Below are 12,494 nucleotides of genomic sequence, written 5' to 3'. Positions count from 1 at the left end.
ATGTTTAACACACCCTCAGTACGTACATATAAAAACATGCCTGTGTAGGGGTGTTTATGTTAGACCTACTGCTCTACCAGTATAAGATGTGTCTTATGGAACATACTCAAAAATAGAAATCTCAGCAGGATGAGGTTAAAAAAATACATATAAATAAAGTTGTAGTGTTTTTTTCTCTTATTCCAATGGCCCATCTTGCACACTCTGTTTTGGGGACTTCACGTGTGGAGTATCAGAGCTGGGACTTGACAGGCCTGCCATACAGAAGTAATTCCAGTCTGCTCAACACACCATGAGAATTCAACACCTGGTTTTCTCTTGCTGGCCAGAGAGTCCAGTTTCCAGTAACTGGTGACAAACGTGCTTCCAGGCCCATTAGGACCATGGGACAGAAAAGTCAAAGCAGAGGATGGGAAGAGAACCCAGACACTTCCCTCTGAGGGAAACCAGGGGTAATCCTGTTCATTTGGCAAATACGTAGGATAAAGTCAGAATGTGCCAGGCGCCACGCCAGGTGGAGTGAGGGCTACAGAAGCATCACCCACACACCCTGTACCGACACGGCTTCACGGAGAAGGGCAGACACGTATACTTGGGATGCAGGTGGACACTGGTCAGGGTTGGGAGATTCAGGCCAGGTGCTCTGGGAGACAGAAACTTTCCCCTGACAGATCTAAGACTCGTGGAAGAGGTGGTGTGGGACCAGGGAGGATGGGCAGGGTTTGGCCATGCAGAGAGGGCAGACTTTGCAGGAAAAGGAAATGTCCGTGGCAAAGACTCAGGGGCAGTAAATTAAGGGCTCATTCTTCTCTGCCTATCCTCACCTCCATCAGGAGATCCCATATCCTGAGGCCGGGTGAAGAGAGAGAATACTTACTAGAATTGCAAATAAAAGGGACAGGGACATGCTCTCAGACTGAACACCCTGGGAGCTGGAGGGGGAGGCGTGCAGCCATGACAGCCTCCCTTCAAACATGCCAGTGGCTTGTCCAACTAAACAAGCATTTATCGAGTGCCAAAGGCTAACGGGAGAGGAAGGCATTCTAGTAATGGGCATTCTCCTCGGTGAGGGATGAATTGAGCATGACCTGACCTGCCGGCGAGGCAAAGCAGATGACCCCTAGGACCCGTGCTGGTTCTAGGCTGCTACGCTTCATCCTCCTTACCCTTGGAGACCAAGGCATCTCTAGTAAAGACAACTGAAATATGCTGTGATAAACAGTCACAGAAGATGCCCAGTGTGCACTGGGAGCTCAAGGAAGATAAACGCTAGCTGAGATGTGGTCACAGACATACTCATCACTGAGAAACTGAGCTCTAACCAGGTAAATGAGGGGGATAGAGGGCATTTGAGGCAAAGAGGACCTCATGTGCAGAAGCAGAGAGGCACAAAAGGGTGCAGAAACCCCAAATCCTGCTGGTAACGACAGATGGCCCTGGGATCTAGCAAATCCAAGGAAAGAAGGAACTGCCAGGCCCTGGGAGGACACATGAAGCCTAGAGGTCACTCTCAGGCTGACCCTGCTGTGCCTAGAGCTGGGTACCACACACAGTGGTGCTTAATAAATGTGTGTTGATTGTAGATTGTCATTTCCAGGAAGTAAGGGCTGGGATAAGCAATTCATTCTTATAAAGCCCCAGACAGGGCCACATGCTGAGATGCATTTATTAAAGTCTTCGAATGAGAGAGGGAGGGAAGAGAAGAGGGAGGGGCAGGGCTGAGATGTGGGCTACCCAACATCGTCTAGACAGAGCCACCACCCTCCATATCCAGGGGCAGGCGCAGGGGCCAAGAGGAGAAAGTAGACCAGGGCCACGGAGAAGAAAGGAAAACTAGCAACAGTGTTCTGCATCAGAAGCAGGGGAAAGCATGCCTACCTCTGATTCCCTTTAATTTTCCCAGCAATCCTATAAGGCGAGATTTTTATTACTCTCTAACAGATGGGGAACTAAGGCTAAGACCTGGTCCTGTCTTGGAGGAGCAGGTAGTGGGAGAGCAGGGACTGGAACTCCAATCCACTGCACCCTGTTCCTCCAGATGCTGCCCAGACCACGGGGCAGATGGGCCAAGGGAAGGCGAGATGGACACCAGCAGGTGTGCACAGCCCCAGGTCACGGGTCCCCTCCAGTCTCCCCAGGTTCTGTCGCCCCCAGACATCCCTAGGTGAAACCTCAGGAGCTGGTGAGGACCTGCCCCAGGGCCCGGGCCAGAGATGGGCCGCAGCCCTCTAGGACCGGGAACATTCTCTGTTAAAGGTGATGCAGAAGGATCATTAGTGGACGAGTCCACAGCCGCCTTTCATCCCCTTCTCACCCAGGTCCTTGCTCCAGCCTTGATTTACACTTCACATCTAGAGCACCTACACACCCTACAGCACCCCTGGGACTTCCCCAGGCCCTGACATCACTCCCCTCCCAGGAGGTGGGAGCCCTGGGTTCCAGTCCAGCTTCTACCACCAAACCCTCCGTGGCCTTAGGCAAGGGGTTGCTTCCTTCGAGCCTTAGTTTCCCCACTCAGTATGGAGGAATTTGGTGAATGCTAAGTCCTTGAGCATCCGCGAGTCTCTTCTTCACTCCTCAGATCTCCTTTTCCTCCTGCCCCATCCTACAAAATCCAGCAATCCCTTCCACTGAGTGAGTCACCATCGCAGGCCCCCGGGAATCCCAGGTTTCGTTATCCTAATGGGTGCAGGCAGGCTAGGACCAGGGCCTCTGCACAGCTCGGCCAGGGTGTGCTGGCCACGAGATTTGGGGAGGAGGCAAGGTTCCTGATTCAAAGCCTATCCCTATGGCTTCATTCACGAGAGATGTCCTAGTTCAGCGGGAAGCACACAGCCTGCAGTTGTGCAGACCTGAGTTCAAACCCCAACTGCTCCTCTTTGTAGCTGTGGAACAACGAGTGTGTTGCTTAACCTGTCTGATGAAGCCTGGCTCTCTGATCTGTTCTATTATTAGAGGGCCTGTCTCAGAGGGCTGGTGGGAGAGCTACAAAAGATAATACACTGAGCACAGTGCCTGTCACACTGCCGAAGCTATTCTTCGTCAGTGCCTCCTAGATTAGTTTAATAGTAGGACTCCCAAGGTACCTGACAGTCCTGGGAATCACACAGTACATGCAGAGAGCTGCCACCCACGCTCAGCCAGTCACCAAGGCTGAGCAGTTTCTTGATGGAAAAACCCACCTTCCAGCAGGAAAGGGCTACCCCAGGGAGAGACCCAGGTGGGTCACTTGAATGTGATACACTTTTCTTTTTAATTGGGTTTAAAGTTATAAAACAATAGCAGTAAATGCCTCCTGCCTCCACAGGTACCTGGGCCCAGGTGGGGGTCAAGGGCATTAATTAAACTCACCCAACCTCCCCCACAAGACCAGGGGTCCTGCACCAGAAAGCGGCTCCTCCGCCAGTCCCAGCCTGGAGATGGATCCGCCTTGTGGACCAGCCTCACAGGCCCCCTCAGATGCCCACCCTCAGACCCCCACCCCAAGCTAGCCTAATTCAGTCCTAAGTATTCCTAAGGTGCCTTCCAATTTCCCGCTGTAATAAATGGCACAGAATGCAAATGGACGTGGATGTGGGACACAGATGTTTGCACTAATTTAATTGAGGGAACACCTTGGATTAAACACTTTGCAAAACACTCACAAATAGGTTCAGTGCATTCGGTAATGAAAAGCCTCCCAGCCCCCGGCACTTCGCTGCGGCTGCCTGGGGCTCCAGGAGGGTTGCTGGGAGTGGGAGGGCGTGGGGGACAGGCCAGCGCAGGGGCAGAGACAAGATGCCTCTGCACACAGGGAGAAGGCAAGGGAACAAGGCCTGGGAGGGCTTCCAGCAGATTCTCCACCAGCTGGGGCTGACTCCACCAAGAAGTAGAATCTGGAAGGCTTGGGGATGGAGGCAGGCAGCACCTGTCTCCCCAGGTGGGTCAGCCACAGGCATGCCTCCCTGTCCTCAGGACTCAGTTTAGCCTGAGGTCTCCCTGCCCAACTGGCTGATGGCCAGCTAGCCACCTGTGAGGGATTGGGGGCCCTAGGCCTAGGGAGCCTGGGGAAGTTCAGCCAACTTGATCTTTTGGGCATGAGTCCAAGGTTGCCCTTGGTAACCTGGGAGCCCAGCGACAGAACAGCAACTTGGCACCAGCAGGTCAAAAGATCAGGGGAGTAAAGGGGAAAAGCACACCTGGCAGAGGGAACAGCATCTGCAAAGATAATGAGGCATAGAAGGCTGGGCAATCACAGGGACCCTGGAGAGACCATTTATATGGGGGCAGGTGGCACAAATGAAGATTGACCATTTTCACCAGTCCCGTCCCCACACCCCAGCCCCTGAGAGTTCCCATAGTTGGGCCAATCTGGAATCAGTTCGTATACTGATTGCTCTGTAAGTCTCAGCATTCCAACCAGGCCTGGGTGATTTTATATTCCTGAAAACAGAATCCCTAATTTTCAAACACAACGATCACTTCAAGTGTAATAACCATTATAATAATAATCTCTTATACTTGCGTAGTGCTTTATAGTTTATAAAGCACGTTCATATGTCTCTTATAATCTTCCACCAACCCTTTGAGAAAGATAGAATAGATGGGATTAGTATTCTTACTTTCTGGATGAGAAAATGAAAACCCAAGTTCCCAGCTATGCAAACAGAACTATGGCTCAAACTCAAGCCTGCCTGACAGCAAAGTGCCTGCTGGTTCACTCATTCAGTCATTCAATCATTCGTCGCATCACTCAGTATTTGTTGAGCACCTATTATGTACCAAGAAACACTTCAGACTCAGAGCACTGATAGCGCAGTGGGGATGTCAAGAGGATTACAAGCCTAGATGAAGAGACAGAACATTGACAGACATACCTGGACCAAGAGGAAAACATCAGAGCCAAAAACAAAGCACTGAAACTCAGGAACCAGGAAAAACACAAAGTACTCTCTTCAAACACTGCCCCTACACATCCTGCAGCCTGTACACACACAGGCCACATGCACCCTTATCACACAAGAAGATATGAGCCATTTCTCCTGGACCACCCCCAAGCTCCCCAGCATGGAATGCAGACTCCTTCACCCTTGACATCCCCAGTGCTAGCTGGGCAACAGACCAGAGCCAGCAGCCAGATGCTGCCTGTGGGGCCTGAGCTTCGCCTGTCCCCCGGCACACACACAGACACACAGGCCCTCCCAGGCTGCAGCGCGGGCATGCCAGCACTGGGAGAGCCCAGGCTGTGACACACTTCCCGGGCAGCTTAGGTTCTGGTCAAGATGGATGGATGGGATGGATGGATGGATAGACGGGATGGATGGATGGGTGGGTGGATGGATGGATGGATGGATGGGGAGGAAAGACTGGGAAGCATAGGCACTGTCACCTACCTAGAGGTAGATCCTACTAGGGCCCCACCAGTGGGCCCAGTTACAGGTAAACACTGCCTTGCTCTCTGATGAGGACAAACGAGCCTCAGTGCCCTCTGCAAAAACAATACCACTTCACAGATTTCATGTAAGAATGTGTGACAGGACCCTCCTCGTACACGGCCTTACACACAGAGGGAGTTAGGGCTTCCTGCCTAGGAAGTAAAGATAATGGAAGGGCAAGTAACTCTGCAAAGCCCCTGCAGAAATCAGTCTCCTGACCCTCCACCACCACGGCCCATTCTGGGGTTTGGAGAGCTTACTAGAGAAAACCTCTCCACCGCTCCACTCTCTTCCCCTTGGTTCATTCATTCATTTGTCATTCAACCATCCATGTAGGGCAGCTATTGTGGCCAGGCATGATTCTTGGTACTGGGACTGGGAGAATAAGATTCAGTTCTTATCTTGGATAGATAGATACCCATGTTTGAGGTCCTGTAGAACGTACAGGATGAGGAAAGGGTACAGGAGTGTTTCAGGAAAGGCAGGAAGCCCTGTAGGTGGTAGTCACAGAGGAGATGTGTATGCTGGGTACTGCAGGAGGAGCAGGGGTTATCCAGGCTGAGGAGGTTCAAGACAGAACAGCCAGTGCAAAGGCACTGAGGTGTGAAGTTACACAGAGTATCTGGGGGGGAACTGAGCAACCTGGTACACCTGGGTGTCAGGAACAGGCGTGTGCCCAGGTATCTGAGTGTCTGTAAGAAGCAGGGAGGAGGGAGCTTTAAGGCAGAAGGAAACAAAACTGGAAAAGTAGGCAGGGCTGAGCTGTGAGCCCCCTGGTCAGCCAGGCCAAGGAAGCTGCAGACAGGAAAGAACAACTGGGGATGGAGGAGCCCAGGCATGACACAGGCACAAACTCACAGCAGCATGAATTAGGCTCCAGCTGTTGCAGACCCAGCGCTGGGCTCCTCCACACACAGGGGGCTACCCCGGCTGACTCTCAGGATACACGAATTTGATGAGGTTTCCTCTTTGATTCACACAATTATCCCTGGAGAAATGGCTAACTGGGGAGCAATTTTTCCTCTCTGAAGAGCCAGGCTGGCTGGCTAACAGCGAAGGCCAGGGGAGGGTTCCCACGTCACCACTACCACCACCCACAGCCAGAGCTGCTGGGAGCAGGGCTTGGAAACCCTGCAGAACCTCCTGCGGATCTGGGAAGAACTTGAGAAAGGATAATGGTGGAGCTGACAGAGCCACCAGAGGAAGAAAAAAAAGGGGACACCCTCAGGCTGGACAAAGATCTCGGAGTACCTGCACTTCCAGAGAACAGGAGAGAGAGGCAAGGTAGGGGGCTGCTGACACCTTGTAGTTTCCAAGCCCTGCTGGAAGCGTCCCCAGTCCTGCTCACAGCAGGGAGGTTTCTCCCTCCCCTCCTTTCTCTTCTCCCCTCCCTCTCGTCCCTCCTCCCCAGTTCCTCTCCAGAAAGGTTTATGGAGAAGACTCCAAATAGCCCCTCTCCTGCAGGCACAGTCACACGAACTGAAAGGAGATTTAATTAGCAAAATCTCGTTAGGCAAACGAAATTATCCGTAAGACAATACTCCTCTGGACAGGGGGTATGATTAAACAAAGCCATTAATTGAGAGAGTCGCTTTGGCAGCCCCCGATGCGTTCATCTCTGGGCAGGCTCCACTGTGCCTCCTCGGGCCAGCGGAACAGGCTCTGCCCCCTCCCCGCCTGCCCCACCCCCTCCCCACTCCGTCGCCGCCGCTCTTCCAGGGCCCCTCCAGTTGGGGCTGCAGACCTCGAATCTCATCAGCGGCCTCTCTGCCGCCAGATTCCTGCTAAAGTGCCTTGATTGCATAATGTCTATTTGCATAATGTAAATTGCAATCTCCTAGCTTGGGAGGCAGGAATCACAGAACAGCCATTATTTTTTACCACTCCACAAAAATTCTACATTTAGAAAGCAGATTTGCAGCTCAGAAAGCCGTATAAATCTGAATCCGCCAGAAATGCCATTAAATCACACCAATTAAGCCGGACCAACGAAGAGCCCCTGTCACTGTTCCCTGCACACTCAAGGACTCCCAGCCCAGATGGAGGCCACGACAAACTGGAGGCTGTGGCCGTGGGGCTGGAGCAGGAGCTGCAAAAGGCAGGAAATTCTGTCTTATAAACCTTAACACACACCCCAAGCACAGGCACCCATGAAGATCCGGTGGAGAGAGGACAGAGAAGGGAGGAACTAGTCTGACTTATTTCTAAGCTTGTTGCCTGATTTCTTGTGGGCATTCAGACAGACACTGTCTGTCTGCAGACTTTTAATTGACGGGGCAGGAGAGAGTATGTGAAGAAGAAGCGCGCACCTTCGGCAAATGCAGTGGGGAGATGCCAGGTATTTCACACGAGAGTGGAATTCTAAGCCCTCAGCACCACTTTAATGACCTTTTCTGTCTTCTCCCAAGTCCCCTCCAGCCAAGCGAAAGAAAACAAAATCCTGCTCAGACTGGGCTGGGCTGGGCCAGAGTCTGAGCTCCTTTTTAGAGCTGTTTCATAGGGGTCACTGGAGAGAGAGGGGAGCCACAAGGTCCCAGAGAAGGGGCAGTCCCTCTGACAGCTACTCGTGATTCCAGCTTCCCCGCAGCCACGTACCTGGTTACTCTTTTGCCTCTTTATTGCTCATTCAATATTCATTTGTCAAAGGGCAAGATGCTAATGCGTATTATTAAAATATCAATAGTTTATGAGTGAACTTTTATGGAGAGTACAGTTAAAGGAAAGACGCTTGACCATCTCCTCCAGGAGCAGTGGAGAGGAACAATCTTTCTTTCCAACTCTGCTTTTTGCTTATTTCCTGGGTGAGTGGACGGCTGGACCATTATCCAGCACCTGTTGTGTGCCAGCTTTCACATGCTGGATTTCACTGAGCCCCACAGCCGTCCTGGGAACGGTGTACAAACCCATTTCCATCCTACAGATGAGAATCCGAAGACCAAAGAGACATGTCCAGAATCACAGCACAAAGGCTCCAAGTCACGGGGCTGAGACCCAAACCCACGCTTTGGACGTCAAGCCTCGTGTTTTTCCCCACAAGTTGAAGCCTTGAAAATACAAATGATCATTTATGTTTTTATCTGTTTCCTTCACCTGCCCAAATTAAACATTAGTTTCCTGACCTATGTTTCACAAAAGGGGAAAGGCGAGAACAGGAAATCATTCCATGCTTTCACACAGACCCATTTCCACAAAGTCGACCTCCACTGTAGGTTTGTCTAAGCCAGCTCCCAGAATCTTTTCTGCACATTCAGAATCTTAGAACTGAGGGTGATATTGGAAGTGATGGCATCAAACTTCCCCTTTTACAGGAGAGTAAACTGAGTTTCTTGGAACCACACAACGAAGTGATGAAGTCTCTGGAATGGAGAGTTCTAAGTTCAATTTCAGGTCTGTGACTAACTTACTCTGTCACTAACTAGGGTACCTCTCTTGTTCTCTGAGCCTCTGCCCCCATTCTGTATCTAATACCGAGACAACAACTGTGTCTCATAGAGCAGTGTAAGGGTTTCAATGAGAAAAATGCACATCACGTGCTTAGCAGAGTGTCCAGCATGCAATAAACATTGGTTATTAACGTTGGTATTAAGCTGACTTAGATTCCAAGACTCTCCCTCCAAATTCCAAGCCCTTTTCATCAAGACCAAGCCCCTTACCCCTCTCTTCCCTGCCCCCTCCTTTAGCCATTAGCCATTTTCATATCTTGGCCCCTTGGGACAATGAACTGGTCCTGCTGCCACCCTTCGGTCACCTGAGCTTTGTCTCCAACCCCTTAAGTTACAACAAAGCATCCAGGGTACTCAAATTCTCTTCCAAAATTTAGCTGCATCCAGGTCAGAAAAATGGCAAAGGAAAGGGATACAGGTCCTCAAGGGCACTGCCTCCTGTGGGTTATAGTGTGGGGCAGAGGGAAGGAAGGCGAGGAAAGGACGTGGGCATCAGGGAGGAAGGGCTGCCTGGACCTCCCCAGGGCCTGCATAGTCCCGATAGCCTCTTCTGTCCTGATCTTTGGCTGAAGCCTCCTCCAGCTTGGAAGGCCATGGAGCCAGGGATGTGAGAGCTATGGATGGGAATGAAGGGCTCAAGGCTTGTGGAGTCCTTGTCGCAGATCTAAGACCCTCTCCAGACCTGGCACCTCAAGCTAAGGGTGGCAAGCTGGATCCACTCTTGCTGAGATGGACTATAAGGTAGAGGTTTCTACCAATTGTAGGACCTCCTAACACCAGCATGTACTCCGGGAATCCTGCTCTGGCCTCGGGGTAACTTAAGCCCACATATTGTGTGAGTTAAGGGACAGTGTGATTCTTGAAGGAAGAGGTTTCTTTAGCCTAACTCTGGAATAGATGAGGCTGTCTGTGCCCGACTTGACCAACACTAGTGGTGGTAGATGTTACTCTCCAAAGATGGTGGCAACAGTGTATCCTTCATCCCTCATGCTCTTCTCTTAATGTGCTGGGATCCTCCTCCTTTGAGATGTGGTTGGGTGGTGTCCATGCTCCCTTCTTACAACCGAGGCCTCTGTACCTCCCCAACCAGGGGAATGTGGTGGAAGTAACACTGCTGGGCTTGGGTGGTACAGCCCCCGCCTGGATCCTGTTCCCTCTCGGGACGCCCCCTCTCGGCTTCCAGCCACGCTGTTAGGATGTCCAGGTCACATGGAGAGGGCTCATGGGTCTGGTGGACAGCCCCAGCTAATGTCTCAGTCAACAGCTGGTCTCAAACCCCAGAGTTATAAGCGAATGAACCTTCAGATGATTCTAGCACCCAGCTTCTGCCCTGGTGGAGACCCCAGACCTGTGGATGGGGGACAATCTCCCCGCTGTGCCCTCTTTGAACTCCTGGCTCACAGAATAAATGAGCATGATGAATATTGTAAGTCGCTAAGTTTCAGGGTGGTTTGTTACACAGCTGTAATAACTGAACACCACTCAAATTAAATTAGACGGTTGGCTGTTTCCCTCTCAAATCCAACCCTCACTTCAGACTTTCAGACTGTTCCCTGCTCAGTGGGTCCCCATCCCTCGGAGCCTGCCCTCCCTCATCCTCATCTTCTTCGCTGCCTCCAAAAGGCAGGCTCCTCCTTAGCAAAAAACATGCCCTGAAATGTCCTTTGAGTCTTTCCATTTCAGAGTCCTGGGACCTGAAGACCCCCACTCCTTCTCCTTCCTCTGTATGGGTCCCAGAGTGTCCCCGAGAGGGCGCTCCCCTGGGTGGGAGTGGCCCCGTGCCAGGCGCCCGCTGCCCGCAGGGACAGGGAGGGTACGTACAGACCTATTTCCCCTACACTCGCCACTCTCATTAAGGTTCACGCTTAGCTTGCTCCTCTCATACTTGACTTGACTTATGAGGTCCCTCTAACCTCCGGTGCGAGGAGACATCGATTCTCACAAAGGTCATTATCTTCCTGCTCTGGCTCCTCACCCCCCACCCCCGCCCGGCCCCATCTCCTAGGTAGGCTTTCCTGGAACAGGATGGAGGGAGGCACCCTTCCCCGCCCCAGGCCCCGGGATCCAACCACTCCAAGCCGGGCTGGAGAGGGGGTGCCCTGGGAGCCGCGCCCGTCAATCATTGAGGCACCAGCACCGACTTGCAGGCCATTAGGCGGAGGGCCGGCGCCCTGCTCACTCACCGGGCAGCCATCGGCAGGATGTTAGACGATCGCAGGGCGGCCATTCTTATGATTTATTCAAATACTCATTACAGTCAATCTATTTTTACACAGAGGTGAAGATGTGCGCTGATAACGGTTAATCATTTATAATTCCATGGACTGGTTGGGAGCCAATGTACTATCAAAGTTGCAGCCGCTCAGCCCCCAGGAGCCCCCGAAGCAGGGTGGGGAGCTTTGCAGCTCAAGGCGAGCGGCTTCTAGCTGACATGGCCTTACCAGCGACTAGGTGGAGGGAGCAGAGAGGACGGAGGACCAGGGGACCCCTGACACGCCTGCGGGAGCTCACAACCCCGCACAGCAGAGTACAGGCAGAGGGCTGCCCAGCGTGGGAGGCAGAGACTCTCGGAAAAGGGAGAAATCCCTTCTAGCTGGAGTTACCAGAGAAGGTCCCACCAAGCCGACTGGTCCTCCAGGAGGGGAGACCTGTGCCGAGTGGGAGAGCCGATGTTCTGAGCAAGTACAGTCTAAGGTGGAGCGGTCACTGTGCTGACGGAGGGAAGCCTCAGTTCCTTTCCCGCCCTCCCGCCCCCCTAGAAACAGCCGGACGCAAAAGCAACGCGAGCTATGAACTTGGCCCGGTTCCTCCTCTTATGGCCTCCCAAGCTTAACCCGCAGACCACCGCGGCTGGGGTCTGGGTTGGCCTTGCAAGCTCAAGAGCTCCCCTCTTCAACACTCGTGACATACATAACACATCCAGTCCACCTTAATGCACAATCAATACCATCTAATTAAAGAGGATGTCATGTTACAGGGCTCCTTTGTCACACTCAGACCTCATCTAATTAGAGGGCCACTGTATTTTGCATTCCGACCAGCTCGTTGTAGAGTGCTTCTCTTGCACAATGCGTGGCTGTGAAAGATCAGGTTCAGGGCTGGTCTTTAACCCATCACCTTATTGAGTCAACATGGAAAATGCCAAACAAAGTTACTTACAGTTCACAGTATCTATTCTGGTGAGCGGCATGGAGGACAGAGAGCTCAGAGTCCTGCTCCAGACTTCAACCTGTCGATGAAAGAAAATACCTTTATGGACTGTCTGAGTCTGCTGGGGGTGAGAGCCAAGGCGGGGTGGGGGTCTGGCTCAGAAGCACAGCCAGGGTAGGCGGCCCAGCGCCCACAGCTGAGTGGAGAAGCTTCCTGAGCAGGGGGCTCCGGGTACAAAATGATGATTGTTTAGAGAACTAACTGGGACAGAAAGACACGGTCACCCCCTCCTTCCCTGCTGGTGCCTCAATTTCTTGTGAGTTTCATCTCCTCCCCTATAGGAATCCCAGAGAAAGAGAGGCTAATGGCTGGGGAGAGCCCTGAGCTGACCAAGGCAGTGATCATTTACGGATGCCTCGTGTCTGACGCCATACCCTGTGCAGGGGGACAGGGCTGAGAAGCCCCCAGGGAAGTCTGCCATCTATAC

General features: G+C 52.2%; 1 protein-coding gene across 4 annotated transcripts in view; it reads right to left on the bottom strand.

Annotated features, from left to right (window-relative positions):
* PKNOX2 (PBX/knotted 1 homeobox 2) overlaps positions 1–12,494 on the bottom strand; it is a 233,749-nt gene that overhangs the window by 163,006 nt on the left and 58,249 nt on the right. For all 4 annotated transcript variants that reach the window (XM_074357132.1, XM_074357135.1, XM_074357134.1 and 1 more), the window contains exon 2: positions 12,017–12,086. The gene's annotated coding sequence lies outside the window, so the exon portion shown is untranslated. The remainder of the gene's footprint in view (positions 1–12,016; positions 12,087–12,494) is intronic.

Source organism: Camelus bactrianus, chromosome 33, assembly GCF_048773025.1.
Source record: "Camelus bactrianus isolate YW-2024 breed Bactrian camel chromosome 33, ASM4877302v1, whole genome shotgun sequence".
Classification (NCBI taxonomy): Eukaryota; Metazoa; Chordata; class Mammalia; order Artiodactyla; family Camelidae; genus Camelus; species Camelus bactrianus.
The sequence above is the reverse complement of the archived record's forward strand: the minus strand, read 5'-3'. Positions and strand labels throughout refer to the sequence as shown.